This window comes from Mirounga angustirostris, unplaced genomic scaffold (genome assembly GCF_029215605.1).
Source record: "Mirounga angustirostris isolate CCGP_5_RB_7025 unplaced genomic scaffold, mMirAng1.0.hap1 SCAF_1, whole genome shotgun sequence".
Taxonomy (NCBI): domain Eukaryota; kingdom Metazoa; phylum Chordata; class Mammalia; order Carnivora; family Phocidae; genus Mirounga; species Mirounga angustirostris.
Window position 1 is genome coordinate 177707983 of NW_026991709.1, and position 26980 is coordinate 177734962.

Here is a 26980-nt window from a genome sequence, read left to right on the forward strand (position 1 = left end):
ATTTGTTCCCCTTTCTTCATTTTTAGAGAATAACTAAGCAACATGGGGAAAAAATTACTCCCCATGTATTTGTATGTCTAGATTCCTCAGAGTCAGGAATGACTTGTAAGAAGTTATGCTAGGTTCACCAGAAGTCTCTTGTTCCCCAGTGAGGATGAGCAGTCTCCCAAACGTTTACGGAGTGAGGGCTGTCATGGTTCGCGGCCCTCACTCTACAGGAGCCCCACTTGAGCTGCTTAAGAGAAGGTTGCGCTCCAGCCCAAACCATCTCCCAAAGCAGTGCGACCCCGGGAGGCTTATTTTTAAAACACTGCCCAGTGGTTCTAGTCGGTCAGTAGGGTTCAGAGCCCCCAAATTGTGTGCCTTGGACTGTGCCAAATATTGGGAAGATGGTGATCAGTAGAGTTTAGTCCTCGCCCTCGAGGAGCTCATGGTTTATTGAGGAAGACAGACCCTTGAACGGATGATTGCAGTGTAAATCCACATGAGGAACCATCAGCACAGCCCAGGTATAGGAGCTGGATGGGATGCAAGGGAGGGAGGTAATACTTCAGTTGAAAATGAGAAGGTGAGCAGCAAGTAGCTGAGCCAAGAAGTAGGAGGGGGCGATCTAGGCAGACCACACGGCATAAGCAGATCCATAGAGCGGATCCCCATGTGATGCGTGTGGGAGAGCCTCCAGTCTTCAGGCATTGTAGAAACGCAGCAGTGGGGAATGGGAAGGGAGGAGTGAGCCTAGGGAAGGCGGCCAATGTTACAGCACCGCGGTCTTTTGTATCCCTCCCAGTCTTTCTAATGCCTAAAATTCAGTTGCATGGCAATGAATGTTTTGTCCCCAAGGTCCCCCAGGGCAAACTTGCTCATCCAGCAAGACAAACCTCGAGGTCTGAAGAGACTGGTGAGGTGTCTTTCCACCTTTCTCCTGGCAACCTGAGAGCTGGGACCAAGATGGTGACCAAGGAAGCCAATAAATGTTAGTGCAGAAACAACTTGGTCGCCACCGAGAAGAGAAGAGGAATGAACGTGGGAACAGCGTCCCTTACAATCCTATCCTTGTATTTTAAGAAAACTGATGATGCAAAACTCGGGAAGAGGCTGGGGGAAGGTGAGAAGAAATCTGAACCATGGCTATATGGAGGCTGGCCATCTGGAGCCAAATCTGCCTCATCAAACAATCCCTAATTGTTTTTAATAAGGTGCATAAGTTATGTTTGGCTTCCTCCACTCCATGCAGTCTCCCTGTTGAGACTGTTTTTTATTTTCTTATGAAACAATAAGGCCAATATAATTAAAAAGCAGCAAACATATTCACCTCCCAGTGACTGGGGCAGGTAATTACGAGCTCCTTCTTGGAGGAAGGGTTGTTGTTTTTGCAATTTTAATAAAGAAGGAGCTAGTAGGGGAAGAAGAGCACTAGTGATGTTCCAGTCTTGGTTTTCCCTTCCGTTTGCAGAAAGGAGACTTTTGCAGCCTGAGAGAGGGTGAGAGCAGAAACACAGGTCTGTGTGGCTCACCTCAGAGCCCCATGGGCAGCACAGTCCCTGGTACTTCAAGGGCACTCGATAAATAATTGTCGACTGACCTGCAAGAGAATGGAAATATTCTTGGATCACCAACTCAGCCCCAGCACCATGGAAGGATTATCACAAATGTTGTCCCGCTGAACTTTCTCCAAAAGCCTGTACGGTTGGATACATTCGTGAAGTGACCAAGATTGGCAAACGGGGAATAAAAAGAGGACAGTTGGGTGCCCCGGGACAGCATGCTCAGGGGGAGCAGGATGGGGTAAAGGCAGGGAAGGGAAAGTATAGAGAAAATTTTAAAATATCACTTTTCAGAAAGAAGCAAGGGAGCATTATAGCTCACCTGAGATGGAAAACTGGCATTTCCAGACTCAGGGAGAGATGAGAAGCAAATAAGCACCTGGGTTTAGGACCCTCCAGACTGGGAGGACCGGTAAAGTAGAAAGGGCAAGAGGGAATCATCTTGCACAGGACATGGGACCTCACATGGTCTCCTTGGGCTGCTCCTTCCTCAACATGTCACGGAATGAGGGGAATGCTTTGCATGTACCACAGTATTTACACCTCATGGGCACCCTGTGAACTGTATTCTAGAAACCACATGCTACCAATGAGGAAACACATTTGGGGAGTTGAGAAAATTGGCCCAAGATCCCACGATAGTGGCAAAGCCAGGTTCTGAACCGAAATGGGCTGTCTCCAAAGCCGGAGCCTTGCCCTCTGTACTGGATTTATATCCCACTTGACCCCAAATTTCCCACTTCTTCTCCGATGCAGGCTGAGTGGCTCCTTGTAGCTGGTTCTATGCTTCTATCTCATGGGTTTCCTATCAGCAATGTAAAATCTGACCCTATTTTTAATAAGGTAATTGTAAAATATCCATACAAGTACTTATTCATTCATCGATGTATCTTTTTAGTGCTACAGGGGAAATAAGGATGAATCGGACATGGACCCTCAAGAGACATGGTTTAGTAGTCAGACTAAGGAGATGGGCATAAAGAACTCGGCCCTGTGTCACTATGCTTATAATAATAGCATGTTCTTGGATGCCTACCTTGGGCCACCATGGTATGCCATACTTCCTTGTGCAGAGAGCTGTCTATGCAGCAACATATAGGGGTTCAGACGAGGGAACCATGGCTTTGAGCCAGTCATATCCCAGAACACTTGATGGAAGGGGTAACATCTGAGCAGAGACTAGTGAGACCCTCGGAGGGAGGAGTGGATGCGTGCGGTCAGGAAGGGGTGGGGGGGGGATGCTGCAGAGGGCGCAGGCAAGAGTCCAATACCAGAAGGGAGGGACTGGGAAAATGTTGGCCAAGGTGACTCAGGTCAGGTTACAGCAAGCTTGAAATGTCAGGCTGAGGAGATTTGGACAAAGTAGGTGACAAGAATCTGTGGAAATCTTCAGCCATCTTTTTTAGGAGTCCGAAGGAAAGGATGCTTAGAAATAAGCAATGAATTTGGCAAACTGCAAGTTTGATTGTCAGAGGAAGTCCCCTATCTCAGGACTGTTTCAATTGCCAGTGACAGGAGCTTACCTCAAATTGGTTTAAGCATGAAGGGATTAACTAGTTACAGGAAATCACGTGTCGGGAGTAAGGTTGGTGGCTTAAGACAGGACCATATGAGAAGCTCAAGCCAAGCTATAGGGTCTAGGTCACTCTCTGTCCACCTCTTGGTTCCCCTTTCTCTTCAGCAGACTTCTTAGGTGGCTCTCCTAGGCCAGCCCGAGCCCTACCCTCTTAGGACTATCTGTGGTAGGAGTTAATCCCTTTCAGCAAAAATGGCACCCCTCCTGGAATCTAGCCTCTTGCTCCTGATGATAGGCTCATTTGCTCCTGATAGGCTTATTTGCCTATCTTTGAACCACTCTCTGGGGCCAGACAGTTGCAGGGCTCTACTGAGCTGGGCCTGAGTTCTAATTCCATGCCTTGGGTTGAGGGTGGGACAAACCCACCTGGACCTTGAGGACTGGGGTGGGGGTGGGGCGGGAAGAGTGGCTCCTTAGGAAAAAAGCAAAAAACCAGGGTGTTGTTACCAGAAGAAGGAGGAACGTGGGCCCAGCAGACAAAAACAACAGATGTCCACTAAAACACCTTGGAGGAACCAGGCAGAAGAACTGCTGAGAATGTTTGGTGATGGTCTAAGTTCTCTGGGGCTCAGGATCCGAAGAGTTGTCCATGACGTTCTGCTTGCTGTACTCAGGTGGCAGGGCCCACAGTGGGATTCATGGTTGCTAAGAGGGGTCCTCAGAAAGAGGGAATGCAGGTTGCAGAGTGGGCTGGGGAAGCGAGACGCGGATTGTAGGAAGTAGGAGTTCGGGTTTCTCTCAGGGTTTAGGAGCCGAAAGCCAGAGGAAGCAGCTGATATATTCATTTCTGCAGTGTTAGGTCTGCAGTTGCCAAATCAGGGTTAAATTTGCACGCCCAGTTTTCCATGCAGAATGTTATTCTCATGCAAATAGAGTTGCTACAAACACACATCTGCCCAACATGAATAAATCCTATAGCTGAGCCAGTCTGCGGCTATTAGGTGCTTAGAAACACCCAGGCCTAGTGACGACGGCTGCACCCATGAGGGCGGGCTGGCGGTTCTTGGCTTGACCCAAGGTATCTTTGAGAGCCAGGCACTTCGTTTATGATAATGATCCTGCCTCTGAGGGAAAGGAAGTGGCCCTCGTTGGTCACCGAGAGATCCTGGTGGGCAGTTCTTCCTGAAGGTAGTCTAGAAGTCATCCACCTGGGCTCTGGAACCACCGGAATCACCAGGTCTTTGAAGGCTCTGGTCTTCAGTGCATCTCCCCTCCACATCCATCTCTGGCCCAACCCTGGCTATTTACAGGTGCATCTGGAGACATCTGTTTTTTTTTTTTTAAAGGTGCCAAAGCCCAGAGATTATGATTCACTTGGTCTGAGGGAAAGCCCGGGTTTGCATCTTGTCTTTGATAAAGCATCTCTAGTGATTGTAAAATGCAGATGGGCTGAGAGCTACAGGTCTCACTGGACTTGGTGTTTGCTCCTCCTGAACCATATCTCAATCCAACTGTTCTTCGTACAGTTACTTGTTCCCTCCTTTGTCCCCATTTTTCCTCTCCTTACCTCATGCAGCACCTTTTCTTCGGCTGCCATTAAATCAAGTACTTTAGTGAGGCAGTCCCTTTGTCTTGGGCCTCCGTTTCCTATGATATGCATGAGCTACACAATTCCTCCTGGTCCCTTTGAAGAGGAAGTTTCTGGAGATTTGAATTTCCCAACCCATCCACAGGATCCCCAAAAGCTCAGTAGGTCAAACTAATGGAACCTTCACTTGAGCATCATTTATCATCAAAACTCATGCCTCCGGTCAGAAGTTCTCACCTGGGAGTGACTTTGCTCCCAGAGGACACTTGCCAATGCTTGGAGACATTTCCAGGTACCCCAAATACAGTGCTACAGGTGCCTAGTGGATGCTGAACATCCTACAACATAGAGTACAAAGAATGATCCTGTTTGAAATGTCAGTACTGTTGAGGTTGGGAAACCTCACCTTTGGGTGCTCAAGCTTGATCCCCACAGTCAAAAACCCCAGCCAGTTTGACATGTCATTCTCAGTGTAATCATCTGAGGTACACACCTCTTTGGTTCAGCTGAGAAGCTGCTAGAAGCTGTTTTTCATGATGCTCGTGAACTAGCTGTACATTTTCTGATTTTTCCTTTTGACTTTCCCTTAATATATGAACCACTTTGTGTGCTGTGACACATGGTTACCGAAGCTTTTTTTTCCCCCTTCTCTCTTGTGTTTCTTCATGCCACACCAGTTTGAAGTGGGGGCGAGAGGGACATCTGTTTGGGCCTAAGCCTCTGGAGGAGGCCCTAAAAATGTCTTGAGAAGAACTGAGTTGGAAACCAAAGAGGCGGCTATGTGTGAAGGCCCTGGGCAGCCCTCTCAGCTCCAGAAAGATGATGCTAGAAGAAGCGTTAAGTGCTCCCATCTTGTGTTTATACTATTCCTATTTCATAAAAGGAGAAAAATTAAATTAAGAGGTGCTTACCAGCATTTAGGAGTTGGAGATTTATATGTAATTTTTCAGAGCCAATTGGCCAACTAACTGGAGGGTTGTACCATTTATGAGATGAACAGAATGTGCATGTGGAATGATGGAGCTTGAGTTACCAAACTATTTGTTTGAGTGAAGTTTTCCCCATTTCCCCCAGATGAGGAAATGTTCATGCACCACTTCTCTTGAGTTTGGTTTGACAAAGTCTGTGAGTTGCTGGCCAAAAAAAACAAAGCAGAAAGGCAAGTGATGATACAGCGGGCTCGATCTACAAATGATCCATCTCCCAGCCTGTGATTTCAGGAGCATTGCATCCATAAAAAGAGGTGTGCATGTTGTGACCTGGGTTTAAATATGCTTTGCAGAGCGCCTGGGTGGCTCAGCTGGTTAAGCATCTTCCTTCCGCTCAGGTCATGATCTCAGGGTCCTGGGATCAAGCCCCAGGTGGGGCTCTGTGCTCAGCGGGGAGTCTGCTTCTCCCTCTCTCTGCCCCTCGCCCCTGGCTATGCTCTCTCTCTCTCTCTCAAAGTAAATAAAATCTAAAAATAAAAAGTAAAATAAAAATAAATAAATAAATACACTTTGCAGAGATGATATGAAGTAAAGAGATTTTTTTTTTCCCTAATAGACAAACAGAAGCATGTTGGAATTTTAGCCACTGTGACTATTCAAGAAAAAAAATTAAGCATTCAAACAAATGTGTATGCTAAATCAAGTTCTCTGTGGAAAGCCTGTTAGATAAAATAACTATAAAAATTTGTAGAACTCTCAAAGGAGTAGAATTGCTACGAACCATTTTGAAATAAAAACATACAAGTAAGGATTCGTTTTATGGTTTTCAGGATAATGTACAATCTCCGCATTGAAAGATACCTTATTGTAACTTTGCCTTTTTGTGGAGGAGGGAAGGAGGGAGTTTGGCCGGAAACAGCAAAGCCCCTAGATGCCAAGGTTGTTCAAGATGAATGAGTGGTGGTTCTAACTTACTCGTTTGTCTGAAATAGCCAACCCTCCAAGACCTCTCTACTCTCCTGCCTGAAAAAACCACAAAAGCAACAAGCCCAGTCAGTCCATCTCAAGGGGCACTGGCTCTTTATTAATGAATTTCTTTCTCTGAGCTCTTTGAGGCAGCATGTTCAGATAAAACCCCAACTTTGAACGTATCTGGTCCAACAACCACACAATTTCCAAGTCAAATGTTTTATACATGGTTTCTCTCCCCATCAGTTTGTATAAGCGAATGACTTCTCCCAGAATGGCCGCACTGTTTGCTTAAGTATCTGGGACCCGCTTTTCCCAGAAGAAATCTAATAGCAAGTAGAAATATGTCTTTTAAATGGAGAGGAGACGAAGTGAGGGGATAATTGAAATGTGGCCAATCAGTGTGTGAGTAAAACATCTATCAATTAAAATGCTGGGGGTGGTGGAGATGCAGGAAGGTACTTTGGACATCGGAGGTAGGAAAATAGTTGGGAGGGACTAAAGTTGACCTTCACGATTAGATTGGCCTGGATTCAAGTCCCCACTTTGGGAAATAGCTCAACCTCTCTGAACTGCAGTATCCTCATCTACAGAATAGGAATGATCAAAGAATGAGCCTCGAGGTGGTGTGAGGGTTGTTGGGAAAATGCACAGAAGCCCCTAGCATGTGCTTGGCATATTGTAGATGCTCAGGGAATAGTAGCTGCTGCTGCTGCAGTTATTTTAATATATACTAGCACTATTTGTAATATCATGTGTTATTATTAATAGTGTTTGTGATAGGAAGAAGAATGCCCTGCCCCAAAACTATCCACACCCTAATCCTGGAACCTATGACCATATCAGCATCACCCTGCTAAAAGCACATTGCAGATGCAAATAAGGGTGTGGACCTTGAGGTAGGGAGATGGTTCTGGATTATCCCTATGGGCCCAGTCTAATCACATGGGTCCATAAGAGCAGACCGCTTGTGTAGATGACAGGGGAGAGAGCTGTGACAACAGAGGAAAGATGAGAGAGTCAAGGTTCCTGGATCTGAAAATGGAAAAGGGGGTCATGAACCAAGGAAGGCAAGCAGCCCCCAGAAACAAGGAAAGGGGTTCTCTCTAGCGCCTCCAGGGGTCAACACCACGATTTCAGCCTAGTGAGATCTGTGTTGAACTTCCAACCTACAAAACTATGAAGATAAAAGTTCATGTTGTTTAAGTCACTAACTTTGTGGAATTGGTTTCAGCAGCAATAATAAACTAATAAACTGAAAATCATACTATTAGTAATAATACATTTTTTTAAAGCATGCTCTATGCCCAATGTGGGGCTCGGACTCATGACCCCACAATCAAGAGTCACATGTTCTACTGACTAAGTCAGCCAGGCACCAGTATTAATGTATTTTTTTCATTATTATTTATTACTAAAATGCCCAGAGTTCAAGGACAAGATGAGTTCTTGAGGATGAAAGGTCAACCCAGCCCTGGAAACAATCTCCGAATACAATAAATATAACCCAGCATCCTTAAGAACTCAGGAAAGAGATCACTTTTATTGAGTTTTTTACATTATATCATGCAAAATTACAAAATTACGAACATCAGAAATGGAGAGAGACAGGTACATCCGTCACCTAGACTTAAGAGTTGTTAACTTTTTCCTGCATCTGTTACTTTGCTGTTTATTCTGTTTTAAATTTTAGGCTAAAGTTTTGTTTTTTGTTTTTTAAAGATTTTATTTATTTATTTGAGAGAGAGAGAATGAGAGAGAGCACATGAGAGTGGGGAGGGTCAGAGGGAGAAGCAGACTCCCTGCCGAGCAGGGAGCCCGATGCAGGACTCGATCCCGGGACTCCAGGATCATGACCTGAGCCGAAGGCAGTCGCTTAACCAACTGAGCCACCCAGGCGCCCTAGGCTAAAGTTTTTGAAAAGAAATTACAGTCATTATTACATCTTAGCCCTAAGTACTTCATTATGTAACCCTAAAAATGACATAACCATAATATTGTTATCAAACTAACAGAATTGTTAACAATTCTCTAATATTATCTAATACCCCGTATATGCTTAAATTTTTCAAATGGCCCCAAAAGTTCTTTTACAGCTGACGTGTTCAAACCAGAATCCAGTCAAGGATTGTGCATTGCATGAGGTGATTATGTTTCTTGAGTCTCTTTTAATCAAGGACATCCACCCACCATACCCCACCCCATTGCTTGATTGTTTGGTAGTCACTGTTACAGAGTCTGTTTCCTTGTAGATGGTCTCACAGTTAGGATTTGTCTAATTTAATTCTACTTGGCGACACTATCTTCAGAAACAGTACAAAGGAAAAAATGCCACACTCCAACTTAAGATTTTGTTCTGACTGTACACTATTTTTGATCCTTTCAAACATACATTCATTCATCAACACAAATCAACCCCCATTTATTAAACACTCTCACTCTGCACATTTACAGATGACCTGCATTGAAGAGACTCTCTTTCCCATCTCTGTGATAAGTAACTGTGTCTTAAAGCAGGGAATTTTCTATTTCCCCTGAACCTTCCTTTGAAATTCACATCAAGGATCCTAGAATCATTTTTTTAAATGATTTATTTATTCATTTGAGAGTGAGCGAGAGAAAGAGAGAGAGAGAAGGACGGGGGAGAGGCAGAGGGAGAAGGAGAAGCACACACCCCACTGAGCAGAGAGCCTGAAGCAGGACTTGATCCTTGGACTCCAGGATCGTGACCTGAGCTGAAGGTAGACTCTTAACCAACTGAGCCACCCAGGCACCCCTAGAATCATTTTTTTTTTTTTATTAAAGAGAATCTAAGAGAGAGAGAAAATGTACCCAGCAGCAAAGTTACTATTACTATTCTCTGCAAGGTACTGTTACTGTTATCACCAGTAAGACTACTGGCTACATCTTTATACAGCTTCTATTAAGTGCCAGATGCTTGGCGTACATTACTTCCAAGCCTCGGCATGAAATCTGCAGGGTAGGTATTATTATTAACTTAATAATGTTATCATTTTATAGATGCTGCAACTGCCACTCATAACAGTCTCACAGCTACTGGTGGCAGAGGTGGGATGCTGACACAGGTGTGTTGGCTTCGGATGCCCAGAGTCTCCATACTATTCTGTTATTTCATGGCTTGTTTAGTATTCAAGTTGATTATTCAGATTGTGAAGGCAAAGCAACCAATTCTTTCTCTCTCTCTCTCTCTTTTTTTTTTTAAACTGGCATGTGTGTGTCTGTCTATGGTACAAACAGGCCAATGAACCTTGGTGAGGCTCTTCTTTCCTCATTCATTTAATAAAGGTGGCCAGCTGATCTGTTGGACAGGATCAGAGATCTTGGGAAAGTCCATCAATTTCAAGACTCTAAATCAAGGAATCGATATAACATTTTCTCTAAAGGTATCTGTATATTTGCAAAGAGTTTAGGCTTTGTGAACCATATGGTCTTGGACAGCTACCCTCAACCCTGCTGTTATTAGCATGAAAGCAATAGAAGACTACACATAAATGAATAGGGGTGGTTATGTTCCAATAAAACTTTATTGACAAAAATGGACAGGGGCTGGACTTGACCTGAGAGCTAGAGTTTGCCAAGCCCTGCCTTAAAGCAGAGAGAGCAACATGGTTGCCAGAAAGCCAAAGTTGGCCAAAGATGGCTATGATCAGCTTACACAATGGTTAGCTTTTTAAAGAGTTCAGTGTCAACTTTAAAAATCAGGATGTTTCATGCAAGAAGCTAAATGTTTCTGACTCTTGAAAAATTGGAAGGCCTGGTGTTTAGGCCCTCAATCTCATGATGGGAATGAGCTGAACAGCTGTTCCCTTGAAGGGCTCCTGGTCTGTCCAGCGTGCCTTGGTCCACACCCTTTTTTATTGTTCTCCTGATGCCGAGTGTTTGTTGTGTTATCTTAAACCTGGCCTTATTTTGCCCTTCTTCTCATTTGCCTGGTCCCTGTAGACACCTCCATTTTCAACTACCATCACAATGGGAAAAGATAAGGGGAGGGGTATGATGGTAAGAGGGTCTTTTCATAAATGGTCTTGGAAAGCAAAGGATGAATGAGAATATCTGGCTGTAATTTATGCTTGTTTTTTTTTTTTTTTAAAGTACAATCGCTTGCTTATTGGACAATGAAGGATAATTTTTATGTAGATTAGCTTCCTTTGGAAGATGCAAATCACTTAGCAATTTGACACTGAAATGATATGAACAGAACTGGCTCCAGGCAGAAGGGCAGAGTGTGCCAAGGTGGCTTTGCATTGGTTCCAGTCAACATTTTCCTAGTGTTCCCGCCCTGACACATTAGTGGTTGAGTGTCCTTAAATGCTTAATCCTCATCCACCCACCTTGGGTGTAACTGGTTATTTTTTTTAAATGATCTTTTTCTAAATTTAAAAGACACCATTAAGAAAGACTTTTTACTGGACAGTATCTAATGATATTATTCATACCAAGAGAGACAACACTTAAATCATTTCCTATTGCCTCTTCCAAGGATATGAACATTCAAAAAGAGTCTCAAAGAAGAGAAACTTGAAGTTTATTGGATGTGTAATTGTGGAACTTGGGGATTGGAGAGAGGTGAAGGGCCCTTTGGCAGGGGTGTTGGAGACTTTCAAATATGTGGAACCATACCAGTAGCCAACTATTCCTAAAGTTGGCCCTAAATGTTGCTTGAGTCAAAACCTGGAGCCATATTTGACTGGCGTGGATTAATCACACCACATCTGAGCATGGGTCTTTGTCATTTCCCTTAACCAGCGAGGATAGTGAAAGCTTCAGTTTTGTGGTCTGCAGAGTGGAGGGGTTGGGTGAGAATCAGCGGGACAGACTTGAGGTATGTGGGCTGCTCAGCTCTAGTCCCTTGCTCATCTACCAGGTTCCCTTGCAAATGCTGCCAGCTTTTCCTCACAGATTTCCAGGCAGTCAGTACCAGTCCATCAGAGTTGGCAATTGTGGTGAAGCCAATATTGCATGCCCATGAGATAAACATAAAGGTCCCTGTCTGCTCTTACATTCCATGAGTTCAAGGACCATATGTGGGTCATGTTGATATTCAGTAGGCAAAAAACATGCTCCATAGACATGGGGCGCCTTTTGGAGCCTGGAGAAATTTAAGCAGTGCTTTTCCCTGAATGCAGAAGCAGGTTTTCTCATCTCAGGCAGGCTCACACCAGAATGAAGTAGTCATGTCCTTTGGAAGAGGTTGCCTTGTGGGTTGGGCACTTTTAAGACTGGATCTTTCTAACATCAAAACCCAACAATATTGAACATTGGGCAGAACTAGTCCCCCAAAGCTGGTTTATATTTGGGGTTCTTTTGATGGCCAGTGTGAATTGTTTAGGACAATAATTGCCTCAAGAGACTCCAGAGAGGCAAAATCTTTGGGTGTTGTGGGTGGTTGATGCATAGAACCCCGTCAGCTGTGGATTTTAGAGTGAATAGTGGGGGGAGGGGAGCCTGGGACAGAGCAGATGTCAGCAATGACTGAGCAGAAACCTGACACCCTATAGCCTTCATTCTTGTGTTACTGGTCCAGATGTTTCTCCTCAGCATCAGGGAATGGCCCTGCAAAACAAGCTTTTCAGACCTGGGAACCACTACTGGGTCCTCCTGAGAGCATTTTGAGATTGATGTTCCCAGTTCTATCTGGATTTCTCGTATAATGTATTTGCAGAAATCTAGACCATGTCACTTTTGTTGCTCAAAACGCTGTAGAAGTTTCCATCTCACACAGAGTAAAGCCAAAGGCCTCTAGTAGCCCACAAGTTGCTGTACAATCTGGTTCTATTAACTTTCTGTCTTGCTCCCGTTTTCCCTGTTCCTTCTGCTCCAGCCATACTAGCCTCTTGGCTGTACCTGTAACATAGCAGGCCTGCCTCAGGGCCTTTGCTCTTGCTGTTCACTATGCCTAGAACATTGTTTCCCCAGGTATTTTCATGGCTTGTTCTGTTGACTATTTCAATGAGACCTTCCCTGGCCACCCCAGCCAAATACATTCTCTTTCCCTCCTACCTGTATTTCTTTTTCTTTATTACTTTCTATCATAATACAGATTTTTTCTTTGTCTTATTCATTCTCTGTCTCCCCTACTACAATATAAGCTTCATCATTGCAGTTTTGTTGGGGTTTTTTGTTTGTTTGTTTATGATTCATTGCTCTATTTCTAGCAGCTGGAACAGTAACTGACACAGAATAGGAGGCCAATAAATATTTTTAGAATGAATAAATGATTTCTAATCCCTCAGGATCTTTATCACTTATTTTTATAAACTTTTTGTTGTTGTTATTGCAGGGAACAGAAATCCAATTCATACCAGTTTTAAGCACAAGTGGGAATAATTCATGGACTCCAAAACCAAGCCACGATCAAGGCATATTGCTTTGATTTTTCTACTACTGTGGATGGCCATTTTCCATTGAGTATGGAGTGTATTTACCAGCAACTCTAAGCTTGTACCTTTAGAGTTTTTATAAGGAGCTTATCTTCCAGAAAAAAATCAATGTAGAAGGACTTCTACAGATGGCCTTGGCCAGGACCATGTGCATCCTTGGACTCATCACTTAAAGCCAATGAAGCCCCAAGGAAGTTGATGAGCTCAGTCTGGGCCAAGGGCTTCCCCTTATAGCCTGGAGGTGAGAGCTGGTTAACTGAAAGATGAAAGATAGCAGTGGCATGCATGTGGTCATTGGGGAGTTGTGAACTGGACACGTCTCCCATCTGTGTCTGCCATACTCGGTCTCTTTGTGACTTGTTCTCATTTGTCTACCTCCCTCCTAAAACAACCCAACAGCTTTCCAAGAATGGGCTGAAGGGTACATTGTCTACATGCATGGTCTTCAAAGTATGGTGTACATACCCTACCAGGCATACAGTATAATTTATTGGGGAATGGAAAGAAAATATTAGAACTCCCCTTATTTATATTTAATCTCATTCTTTAAATATTCATTTTTATGCGTGGTTTATAATGCTCACATCAGCATAGTTGTACATATACATAGTAATACCTTAGTACAGTTTATATGTACATATACATATATAGATAATTTATAAATAAGTAAAAGTACATACATTTGAGCAGGCTCAAAATACTTCAGTGTTGGATGTCAAAAGCTCTGGCTACTGTTCAATATGATGCATTTTTTTAGATGGAGCCCAAGATTGTGTATCTTTCTTAAAAACTATAATTTACTACCGGCCTTAAAAATAAAAACTCCATGTTTTAAAAAAGACCAGGCAATTTTATCTCCACACGGTTTTTATTTTTTTTTAAAGATTTTATTTATTTATTTGAGAGAGAGAGAGAATGAGAGACAGAGAGCACGAGAGGGAAGAGGGCAGAGGGAGAAGCAGACCCCCCGCCGAGCAGGGAGCCCGATGCGGGACTCGATCCAGGGACTCAATCCAGGGACTCCAGGGTCATGACCTGAGCCGAAGGCAGTCGCTTAACCAACTGAGCCACCCAGGCACCCCCTCCACACGCTTTTTAAATGCTGCTAAATCCCTGCAGTAATGTGCTGTCCAAACACCTGATGAAGGGTGGGGTGGGAGGGCACAGATTGGCTCTTTTATTTAGGAGTTGAGGGATAATACTTCTCTTGTATGATTTTTCTCAGAGTTTGAATGACAATATTACATAGTCTTCCCAGATTAAAGCAGTGTATCTCTGATACTTGAAATCCAAAAATATTTTTAAACAAGAGAAATATAATAATATAGTGAAAGAAAAATTGTGGGTGAGAACAAGAACGGATTGAGTAGGGAAAAAAGACAACTAATGAAGGCCCAAAGCAGAAAGCAAGAAATTATTCTAGAAGGACAGCAAATGTGGTTAGAGAACTAGCCCATATGCAAGTCAGGAATATATTCTGAATTATTGAAATCTGAATGACTCTCATATTCTATTAAAGAGGGAAAATGGTATTAGAATAAATATTAAAAGGAGTCAAGATCTAGGGGGCATTAATCTTGCCTGAATATTATTAGCTTCTTTCAGTGTATGTATCCATCCTTTTCCCATAAACTCTCATATTACTCTCCTGCCTCTCACCCATGCTTTGCACAGAGTAAACTCCCAATAAGGATTCTTGACAAACTGGGGGGAAAAATCTACTCGTGACTGAAGCTGGGTCTATAGCACATCAGGACCATGCAGTGAAAAGCAAAAGTTAAGCTGGTATTTTATTAAGCTGATATCAATTTTTCTAGTGTCATTTCAACAAATGGCATTTTGTCTCTATTCTGTGTTAGGCAGTGTTTGGCACTGGAAATAGACGAGACCCCGTCCTTGTCCTCAAGCAGCTGACCATTTTGTGGGGAAGTGGGTGGGAATATAATAGATGCATCACATGATGAGTGTTCCCCGGGAAGGATGGAAAAGTGCCAGGGGACCCTGGGGATGGGGTGGGGCAGTGAGTTCCCTGCATGGGAACATCAGGGAGGATGACATTTGAACAAGGCCTTAGAGGAGAATGGCGCTGTTTTCAAAGGAAAAAGGAAAGCTAGGAGGAGGGAAGAGCATGAATTAAAGGCAGGGAAGTGAGGAAGGACAGGGCTAACCTGAGGAGTAAAGCGGTCAGGGTAGGAGGAAAGTGGAGGAAGAGTTTGGAGTGTATCTTGGAGATGATGGTAGAATATTGTAGGATATATAAAGATGTTTTCAAATAAAAGATTGGCATGTGCAGATCTGGTGCCCTTTCAGAGGACAAATGGAAACTGGGAGCAGGGAAACCATTTAAGAGGCTACAAAAATAACCCAGACCACCATTCTTAAAGTATAGAACTGGGGAAGTCAGAGTGGGTTCAGCAAGGAGGGATCTAATTCAAAAGACCTTTCAGATTCTAAAACCAACAGAACTTGATGCCTTTATGCAGAGATGGTAGGAAAGAATAGGGACTCAAAATTGTCTATCAGTTTGGACCACATTAATCATAATAGAATGCAGGGAGGGAGTGATGGGTTGTCTTTTGGTTTGGTTTCTTTTTGGTGATGGGGTGGCTATTGTTAAGAAGATGATGGGTTTGATTTATTTCTATTTTAGTAATTATTTCTACATTCACATACCATAAATTTGACTTTTGGGGGGTATGCTATTCTATGAGTTTTACACGTATAGAATCATGGAACCACCACATAGGACACAGAACAGCTTCATCATCCCAAAACACTTTCTTGTGCCACCCCTTTGTAGTCAAACCTTCCCCCCACTCCAAACTCCTGACAACCCATGATCTATCCCTATAATTTTGCCGTTTCTAATTGTCACATAAATAAAGTCATTACATCATAACCTTTTGAGATTGACTCCCTTCTCTCAACATAATGCCTATAAGATTCATCCCAATTGTTGTGTGTCTCGGTAATTTTTTTTAAATGGTTGAGTGGTATTCTTTGGTATGGATGTATAGCAGATAGTTTATTCATTTACTGTTGAAGGGCACTTGGGTTGTTTTCAGTGTCTGGCACTTATGAAGAGAGTGGTTATAAACATTTTTGTCCTCTCAGAAAACAGAGGTGTGGTATGTTTGTTTTCTTTTCATTTCTTTGAGGTACAATATACATAACATAACATTAAACCATTTTTTAAACATTTATTTATTTATTTTAGAGACAAGGGGGTAGGGCAGAGGGAGAGGGAGAGAGAATCTCAAGCAGACTCCCTGTTGAGCGCAGAGCCTGATGCAGGGCTTGATCTCAGGACCCTGAAATCATGACCTGAGCCAAAACCAAGAGTCGCATGCTTAACAGACCCACCGAGGCACCCATTAACTATTTCTAAATGTGCATTCAGTGGCATTAAGCTATTAACATTTTTGGACAGGTTTTGTGTCTGAATGTATGTTTTCATTTATCTAGGGTGAATACATAGGAGCGACATCATTGGGTCATTTGAATAATTTTGTCTTTAAATTTATAACTGCTAAACTGTCTCCCACAGTTTACCGTGGCTACACCGCTTTGCATTCCCATCATCTGTGTATGAGATTTCCAGTTGCTCCATAGCTTTGCCAGCACATGAAACTAACAGTTCCCCACCTCTTCTAATGTGTGTAGTGGTATCTCGTTTTGGGTTTTTTTTTTGCCTCTCTCTGATTGTCAATGATGTTGAATATCTTTCCATGCTGGGTTTTTGCTTTTTGTTTTTTGTTTTTTTGCCATCAGTTTATCTTCTTTGTGAAGTGTCTGTCCAAACTTTTTGCCCGTTTTAGAATTGGATTGTTTGTTTTCCTTCTGTTGAGTTTCAGAGTTGTTTATATATTTTGTATACAAGTCCTTCACTGGATATGTGATTTCCAAATATTTTTTCCCAGTTAGTAGCCTGACTTTTCATGTCTTTTGCAAAGCAAAAGTTTTTAATTTTGATGAAGTACAATTTATCAATTTTTCTTATATGGATTGGCCTTTTCATGTCATAGCTAACTCATTATGTAACACAAAACCACAAAGGTTTTCTCCTCTTTATTTTTCTAAAAGTTTTATAATTTTACATTTATACTTTTTATCCATTTTATTTATTTATTTTTAAAGATTTTATTTATTTATTAGAGAGAGAGAGCACAAGCAGAGGGAGCGGCAGGCAGAGGAAAAGGGAGAAGCAGACTCCCTGACGAGCAGGGAGCCCAATGCGGGTCTCGATCCCAGGACCCAGGACCCCAAGGCAGAGCTTAACCGACTGAACCACCCAGGCACCCACTTATTATCCATTTTAAAAGAATTTGGGGGGGGCACCTGGGTGGCTCAGTCATTAAGCGTCTGCCTTCGACTCAGGTCATGATCCCAGGGTCCTGGGATCGAGCCCCGCATCAGGTCCCTGCTCCTCGGGAAGCCTGCTTCTCCCTCTCCCACTCCCCCTACCTGTGTTCCCTCTCTCACTGTGTCTCTCTCTGTCAAATAAATAAATAAAATCTTAAAAAAAAAAAAAGAATTTTTGTATAAGGTGTGAGGTGTAGGTTGAGGTTGACTTCTTTGAACATATATACATCTATTTGTTGCAACATCAATTGTTGAAAAGACCATCTTTTCTCCATTCAGTTGCCTTTCTACCTTTGTCAAAAATGAATTGGCCATGTTTATTTCTAAACTGTATTCTGTTCTACTGACCTATGTGTCTGTCCCTCTGCCAATACAACATTGTCTCAAAGTCTCAAGTAGTATTGTACTAATTCTTTTTTTTCAGCAGGGACTCTGCTTCTCCCTCTCCCTCTGCCCCACCCCTCTGCTCATGCTCTGTCTCACTTTCTCTCTTTCAAATAAATAAATAAAATCCTTAAAAAAAATAAGTAGTGTGAGTTCTCCAGCTTTATTTTTTCACATTTTATTTTGTTATTATAAATTTTAGAATTATCTTATTTATCAACAAAAAAATCCTGCTAGGATTTTTGTTGAAATTTCACTAAATTTATAGACCAATTTGTGAAGAATTTATATTTTAATTATATTTATTATTTCAATCTATGAACATGGTATCTCTATTTATTTAGGTTTTCTTTTTTTTAATTTTTTTAAGATTTTATTTACTTATTTGTCAGAGAGAGAGAGCACAAGCAGAGGGAGAAGCAGGCTTCCCGCTGAGCAGGGAGCCCGATGCAGGACTTGATCCCGGAACTCCAGGATCATGACCTGAGCCGAAGGCAGTGGTTTAACCAACTGAGCCACCCAGACGCCCCTATTTAGGTTTTCTATAACTACTTTGAGCAAAATTTTGTGATTATTACCATATATATCTTGTACATGTTTTACTCGATTTATAACTAAATATTTTTGAGCTATTGTAAGTGGGATTTTTTTTAAAAATTGGGTTCCAATTGTTCATTATTAGTTTATGGAAATATAATTTATTTTTTTCTCTAATCATATTTGTGTAGAGAATCAGTGAATTAAAATCAGCAAGAAACTGTATTCAGCTCTGTAGCCAACAGTTATATTAGGGATAATATAACTGTCTAATATTTCTGCATTGCTTCTCTTTCTTTATTGAGGTATAATTGACATATAACATTATAGTTGTTTGGAATATACAACATAATGATTTGATATTTATATATATTGTGAAATGATCACCATAGTACGTCTAGTTAATATCTGTCACCATATATAGTTATAACATTTTTCTGTGTATATGATGAAAACTTTTAAGATTTTCTCTCTCAGCAACTTTCAAATATGCAATATAGTATTATAATCACCATGTTCTACATTACATCCCTATGACTTATTTTTCTTATAACTAGAAGTTTGTACCTTTTGACCCCCCTTCACCCATTTTGTGCCAAACCTCTGGCAACCACCAATCTGTTTTCTATAATCTATGAGCTTGGGTTTTGTTGTGTTGTTTTGTTTTGCTTGTTTTCGGTTTCAAGTATAAGTGAGATCATACGGTATTTGTCTTTCTCTGTCTGACCAGTGCCCTCAAGGTCCATCCATGTTTTTGCAAATGGTAAGATTTCATTCTTTTTTTATGGCTGAAAAATACTGTGTGTGTGTGTGTGTGTGTGTGTGTGTGACATTTTCTTTATCCATTCATCTATCAATGGACACTTAGGTATGTGTTGGCTCTTGTAAATAATGCAGCAATGAACATAGGGGTGCATAGATCTTTTTGAGTTAATGTTTTCATTTTCTTCTAATAAATATCTAGAAGTGGATTGCTGGGTCATATGGTAGTTCTAATTACATTTTTGAAGAAACTCCATATGTTTTCCATAGTGGTTGCACCATTTTACATTCCCACCAACAGTGCACATGGGTTCCATTTTCTCGTGGGTTCCATTTTCTCTACATCTTCATCAACACTTGATCTCCCTCATCTTTTTGATAATAGCCATTCAAATAGGTGTGAGGTGATAGTTTATTGTGAATTTGATTTGTGTTTTCCTGATGATTAGTGACATGGAGCATCTTTTCATGTACCCATTGGCCATCTGTATGTCTTCTTTGGACAAATGTCTGTTCAGATCTTCTGATTGCCCATTTTTAAAAAAGATTTTATTTATTTATTTGAGAGAGAGAGAGAAAGCACAAGCAGGGGGGAGGGGAGGGAGAAGCAGAGTCCCTGCTAAGCCTAGAGGTTGATGCAGATCGATCCCAGAACCCTGAGATTCTGACCTGAGCCTGAGCTGAAGTCAGACACTTAACTGCTTAACTAACTGAACCACCCAGGTGCCCATTTTTCAATCGGATCATCTGTATTTTTTGCACAGTTGATATTTTAATGCTAACCCTGAATCCAATGATCATACTAAACTCACTTGTTAGTTCTAAGAGGGGTGGGTTTGTTTGTTTGTTTTTTAGATTTCTTAAAATTTTTCTACATAGACAATTATATCACCTGTGATATGAACAGTTTTATTCCTTCCTTTCTAAGCTAGATGTATTTTATTACTACTTCTTGCTTTATGACACTATCTAGAACTTCTAATATGATGTTGGGTAGGAGTGGTAAAAGTAGACATCCTTGCTTTGTTTTCAGGCTTAGGAGGAAAACATCAGTCTTTTACTGTTAAGCATGATACCCTTTGTCAAGCTCATGTGGTTCCCTTCTATTTCTAGTTTGTTGAGTTTTTTAATCATGAGTAAATACTGAATTTTATTAATTTTTTTTGTATTAAGTACATGATGTGGTATTTCCTCTTTAGACCTTTGATATAATAGATTACATTGATTATTTTTGAATCTTAAATGGGCTTACATTCCTGGGATAAACGCCATTTGGTTGTAATATATTTTTCTTTTTATACATTGCTGTGTTTGATCTCCTAATATTTTGTTGAGAATTTTTGTAGTTATGTTCATAAAGGATATTTGTCTGTTTGTTTCTTGTACTGTCTTTTTCTGGTTTTGAAATCAGTGTAATGGCCTTATATCATGAGTTGGGAAGTGTTTTCACCTCCATTTTTTGGAAAAGATTGTTTAGAATTAGTATTATTGTCTCTTTAAATGTTCAGAAGAATTTGCCAGTTTAATTATTTGACTGGAAACTGGAAGAGATTTTGTTTGTTTGTTTGTTTGTTTGTTTTGGAGGGGCAGATTTTTAATTATGAATTTGATTTCTAGATAAGTATAAGATTATTCAGGTTCTTTCTTCTTCTGAATTTTGAGTTTGTTACTTTTAAGAAATTGGTTCATTACTTCTAAATTTCTAAGTGTATGTGGACAGAACTGTTCACTGTTTTCTTTATTACCATTTCAATGTGTGCAGAGTCTGTAGTGATAGCTCCTTTTTCATCTTTGATGTGACAATTTATGTCTTTTTTTCTGCTTTTCTTTGTAAGTCTGGTTAGTGGTTTATCTGCTTTGTTGATCTTTGCAAAGAATCTCCTTTTCATTTTATTGATTTTTTCTATTATTTTTGTTTTCAATTTATTATTGCATTTATTAGGTCTTCCTTCTGCTTGCTATGGAATTATTTGCTCTTATTTTTGTTGTTTCTTAAGGAAGAGGCTTAAATTGTTGATTTAAGATCTTTGTTTCCAATAAGCATTGAGTGCTACAGATTTCCAACTAAATACTGCTTAAGTTGTATCCTATGAATTTTGGTGTGTTGGATTTTATTTTTATTCAATTCAAAATATTTTCTAATTTCCCTTAGGACAACTTTTAATGTCTTTGCCTGATAATTCTAACATTAGTGTCTGTTTGGGGTTGGTTTTGATTGATTTTTCTCCTCACTGTGGGTCCGATTTTCACCTTTCCATGCCTGGTAATTTATGATGGGATGCTAGGTATTTTGGATTTTGCCTTGTTGAGTCCTGGATGTTTTTGTAAACATTCTTGCACTTTGTTCTGGGACAGGGTTAAGTTACTTGGAAATAGTTTGTTCTTTGTGGGACTTGCTTTTAAGCTTTGTTGGGTGGGGCCAGATCAGCATTTGGTTAGGATTTGTTATTCCCCATTCTGAGTAAGACCCTTCTGAGTAATGCACCTGATGCCCTGTGAATTAGGTTTTTCTTCACTCGGACTATGGAGATCATCTGCTATTTCTAGTAGCACATGAGCTCTAGAAAGTGTTTCTTCTAATTCTTTTTAGTGCTTTCCCCACCCCAGGCTTCAGTTAGTTTTTCCACATGCATTAAGTTCAGTTCTCCGCTCAATAATCAAGGGGACTCTCAGCAAATCTCTGGAGTGTCCTGTCCATGTAGTTCTCTCCTCTGGTACTCTGCCAAGGGATTAGCTCCTTTTGCCCTCTTGATTGAACTTCGACCTCTGTGCTCTCAACTCAAGGAGTCTGCCACACTCTGCCTCAGTTCCCTCTTCCTACATCAGTGGCCTGGCGTATTTCTCCAGACTATAAACTGAGGTAACCGTAGGCTTATACTGATTGTTTGGGTAATGATAAGATACATGTTATTGCCCGCTAGGTGTTTACAGAAGTGTTTGGAAGGGAAGGTCAGTTGAGTGCAGGAGGACAAGGACATATCAGGTTAGTTCGCCAATAAGGATTTTGGAGTCTCAGAGCATGATGGCAGCACATGAGTGGATTCCATGTGAGTCAGATTCCAAGAACTTCAGTAAAATGGGAGAGTGATGTCATCATAATCACCAGCATTGTCATCATCTTCACCACCGCTATTTTATAGAGCCCACACTCTGAGGTAGGGGTAGAAACTTCATTCATGTGCGTTACTGAATTAATCCCAGTAGGGACACACAAAAGCTCTCCTCAGATCATAGCATATTGACTAGTGGTCCCACCTGCTGCCCTCTGAATTCACCATTGTGTTCCCTGCACTTCCCACAGCCTCCCCCTCTCCTGCCCCCACCAGCGACTGAGTGCAGCAGGGAGCAGGGATAATAACACAGACCCGATACTGTTGGACAAAAGTGATTTTTGGTTCCAGGACTTTGGTTTTGCTGAAACTTCCTTAGAAGTGTACTGTAATCCAAGGCTTTCCTTACACAAACTTCCTTCTTTGCCTTCCTCCCCCATAGCATCATTCAGACCCACTTTGTCACCTGATAGCTCTCTTAGCCTCCCTCACTTCCGCTCTTTCCCTCCCAGGCATTTTCCCCAATAAAGCCTCTCGCATGTGTAATCTGTCTTCTGTCTGCTTCCTTAACTATTATGTTCCTCAAATAACTCTAGGAGGCAGGAATACTATTTGTTATGGACTGACCTGTGTCTCCCTAAAATTCATATGTTGACATCCTAACCCCCAATGTGACTATATTTAGAGATACGGCCTATCAGGAGGTAATTCAGATTACAGGAGGCCATAAGGGTGGGGCCCTCACCTAATAGGCCTGGTGTCCTTTAAGAAGAGGAAGAGACCCCAAAGATCTCCCCTTCACTGTGTGCACAGAGGAAAGGCCATGGGAGGACACAGAAGGTGGCCATCTGTAAGACAGGAAGGGAGTCTCACCAGAAACCAGCCCTGCCGGCACCTAGATCGTAGACTTCTGGCCTCTGAAACCGTGAGAAAATAACTCTCTTTTGTTTAAGCCACCCCGTGTGTGGTATTTTGTTGTGCCGGCCCAAGCAGATGAATACCCCATTGTTGTGTCCATTGTACAGAGGGGCAAACTGAGGATTGGAAGGAGAGGTAACTACTCAAGGACACACAAGTCCTAACTGGCTGAACTCGTATTAGATCCAAGGGCAGGGTGACTATAAAAATGGCTTGTCGTAACCATGCCATCCTGGCACTCCCTGGGCCATGGAGGACGCGGAGATGCCGGCTTCACTACAGGATGAGCTCCAAATGAGGATGAACTATAGAAGGAAGGCTCGGGACGAGGTGGGAGAGGGTCTGGAGAATTCTCACCCGGCCTCCTATCTGTCAAAGACGTAGGGCTCAGCCAGAGGCGCACGGGGAGCCCCTAGAGCAAGCATGTGTCCTCGAGGTGGAGGTCGCCGAGGCTTCCTTCGAGGTGTGAGCTTCAAGCCTTCAACCCCAGGCGGCAGCAACAACCAGCTGGGAGGTGAGGTGGTAACTCCTCAGGCGGGGGTGGCGCCGGAGGAGGATGTGGAGAGGGCGAGGCCTGGGAGGCTCTCACAAAGGCCAAGAGCAAGGACCTCCTGAACATGTGGTTTTATCAGGAGAGTTCTTGCATCCCTGTGATGATGACAAAAATAAGGCGCCTTATTGCTCCAGTGCATTTAGAGAACGAAGGACAAAGGGGTAAAGTAGATGAAATCTTCGGACAGCTTAGAGATTTTTTTTATTTTTCAGTTAAATTTTCAGAAAATATGAAAGCATCTTCCTTTTTAAAAAACTGCAGAAGTGGGGCGCCTGGGTGGTTCAGTGGGTGAAGCGTCTGCCTTCGGCTCGGGTCCTGATCTCTGGGTCCTGGGATCGAGCCCTGCATTGGGCTCCCTGCTTGGCGGGGAGTCTGCTTCTCCCTCTCCCTCTGCCTCTCCCCCTGCTCGTGGGCTCTCTCTCTCTCTCTGTATCTCTCTGTCTCAAATGAATAAAAATTAAAAAAAAAAAGAATAAAAATAAAAAGATAAAACACTACAAAAGTTTTATATAGACCTACAGAAACAGCTACCACTGCAGAGGTTTTGACCTCGACCTCCAGATGAGAAGGACCTCCGAGATATGGAGGCAGGAGAGGTGGAAGAGGAGGGAGACAAGGAAGTGGTAGAGGTGGGGGTTTTAGGGGAGGTGGAGGCCTCAGAGGAGGAACAGGGGCAGTGGTTTCAGAGGGGGAGGACATGAAATATAACAGTTGGCAGAGAAACTTCCAGCGTGATCTACTTCTATGGATCAGAAACTTGTTCCTTGAGCCCATCTTGAAGAACTGGTCATTTCACACCAGTGGAACTAAAATGTCAACACCACGCAAAAGTTAGTGCAACAACATAGAGGCAATGTTGCTCTAAAAGAGAATCAACAAGTGTTTTTGTTTTATTTTTTAAATAAAGATTTTATTTATTTATTTGACAGAGAGACATAGCAAGAGCAGGAACACAAGCAGGGGGAGTGGTAGAGGGAGAAGCAGGCTTCCCGCCGAGCAGGGAGCCCCATGCGGGGCTCGATCCCAGGACCCCGGAATCATGACCTGGGCTGAAGGCAGATGCTTAACAACTGAGCCACCCAGGAGCCCCGAGAATCAACAAGTGTTTTAATGTTTTGTACGACGCTTGCAATTCTGTGGGTGCTTACTAAATGGAAGGTTTTCATCTGGAAAACAACAACAAAAAAGACCTGGGGCTTGGGGAAGCCTTCACTTACAGGAGAAACTATGTCTCTAGGTTGAGGTGGGAGCAGCATTTGGAGGAAAAGGGAAGAGAGCCAGGTGATTTTTCTTCTTCAACTCTTAGAATTGTGACGGAAGAGCCAAAGTCTTTGAACAGGAAAAAAAAGATCATAATTAAGAAGATTCCCAGAGACAAGAACCGGGTTCTCTCCAAGTGCACCGTTAGCTGTCAACAGGGAAGCCAAGGGACAGCCCACCGGAAGGAAGTTAGCAGATGGGGCTGTGTGGAGGCCTCCAAGGAGCTCAGCAAGGAGCTCCTGGGGGCCCGGGGGGTGGGAGGTGACAGACAGAAGCAGTGGGAAAAGCCCGCTCAGCGAACTTTGAAAAATACTCAGGGAGAGAGAAAGCCAATACTGAGAAAATTCCAGCTGCTGGTGACTAGACATAATATCTGAGCAATTACTGACTTTTTCTTTTCATCACAATGTTTTGGTGCCTTGTAGACACAGCTAAGATGTCACGAATGTAAATAATTTAGTACAGTGTTGTCATCTCTCGCTGAGTTGCCTTAAGCTTGACATTAGTAAAATGCATCTTACTTAACTAGAGTTTTCAATACTTATTTGCTTTTGAGTTACGGAGATGGATTATTTTGCTTGTAAGACGATTTGATAAAAAAAATAGCTTACTTCATAAGAAAAAATTATGTATTGCATCTTGTGTTATTTCCATATGCCTTGGAATCTTTCAGTCAGACAGAAATGTGATACCTTAGAATCAATTTTCCACTCCCGTAATAAAGCAGCACCAGTTCATCCATCAAAAATTGAGGTGGTTTAGGAAGAAATTACTTTGTTTTTATGAAAGAAGTCCAAATGTTGTTTTATTTAAATATCTAACTTCCTGGAAAACTTGATGTGGGTGGTGTGTGTGTGTGTGTGTGTGTTGTTGTTGTTCTTTTTGTTAGTAAACAGGAAGCCCTTGACATGATACACTCACTACAAGGATATAAATTCAGATTTTCTTGTAGTTTCTTTCCAAATGGGTTTGTTGTTAATTTTCCTTTCCCCTTCATTACAGAGCCTTATATTAATTACCCAGCTCTTTTTTTTTTTTCTGGAAGATATTCTGAAGTGGTACCCCACAGACATAATGTTATGACAGTGGAATTTCAGAGTTTTGGTTGATTGCTTGCAAAGAGGTTTTATTTGGACAGGAATGCAGGACATTGGCTTTTTTAACAGAGAGTATAGCTTTTCTTTCTATGTTTTTAAAAAGAAGTTACTTGTGGGAAAATAGTTCAGGGTATCTTATTAATGATTTTCCCCTTGGATTTTTGTTTATTTCCCACTCCATCCCTCAGATCTTTGTAACTAAAAACAAGCTTCAGTTCCTCATCTTGGTTACAGTGGTTTAAATGTTTGTTGGTATGTGACTTTGTTTAGCAAAGTTTGTGTGATTCTTTTTCTTTTTTCCCCCCAATGATCTCAGTTTGCTAAACATTGCATAATTTTAAAAAAATGTAGTAGATTATTATTTGGCCTCCCTAAACTTCATAGCCATCGCTGTTTTTTTACTTCAGTCACTCAGATTATTTTATGAAATCAGTCCAATCCCAAAGTTGTTTGTTCTTGGCTTTGACTCTGGGTTGGAGGTGTGCTGTGATTTTCATGAATTTTGATGTTTTCTGTCTTATGTAGGTGAGGACCTAAGAGTTTTCAGCAGTTTTCCTGCAACCAGGGAAAACTGTGTAGTGCATAAAGCCCTTGCAATAGGCTGCTCAGTCCTTGATTCCCTTAGATGCACACAGTTCTGCACGTGGCTTTTGGCCAAGAGCTCTTGTGCTGTTCATGGTGGAGAAAAGAAAACATAGGAACATAGGTGGTTGGCGCTAGGAAAGACCTAGGTTAAGATCATCTAGTCCACAGATCAATACGTGCCACAAATACCACTACTCTTTCCTCCTATGCCTGTAGCAGACATCAGTAATTGATCGTGTTTTTTGTTTTGGGGTTTTGTTGTTGTTGTTGTTGAGCCATCCACAGCCACGCAATCTTTACTGGCATCCCTTTACTTGGTATCCCAAGCTCCTGTTAAAATGCCAGTGGAGTTGGCATATGGGATGGAATCTCTACAGAAGATTATAACATATCTCTATACACATCTGGAGACATGAGGAAGTTCAGGGTGAAGCCGAGGGATATTGGAGTTGAGAGTGGAGGCTCAAGAGTGAAATGACATGAGCTTGACCTAGAGCTCTCCCACTTGCTAGCGGTGTGATTTGG

At 42.0% G+C, this 26980-nt stretch overlaps 1 pseudogene; it reads left to right on the top strand.

Annotated features, from left to right (window-relative positions):
• Positions 1 to 23383: 23383 nt before the first annotated feature.
• Positions 23384 to 24221, top strand: LOC123862994 (H/ACA ribonucleoprotein complex subunit 1-like; annotated as a pseudogene).
• The last annotated feature ends 2759 nt before the right edge of the window (positions 24222 to 26980 follow it).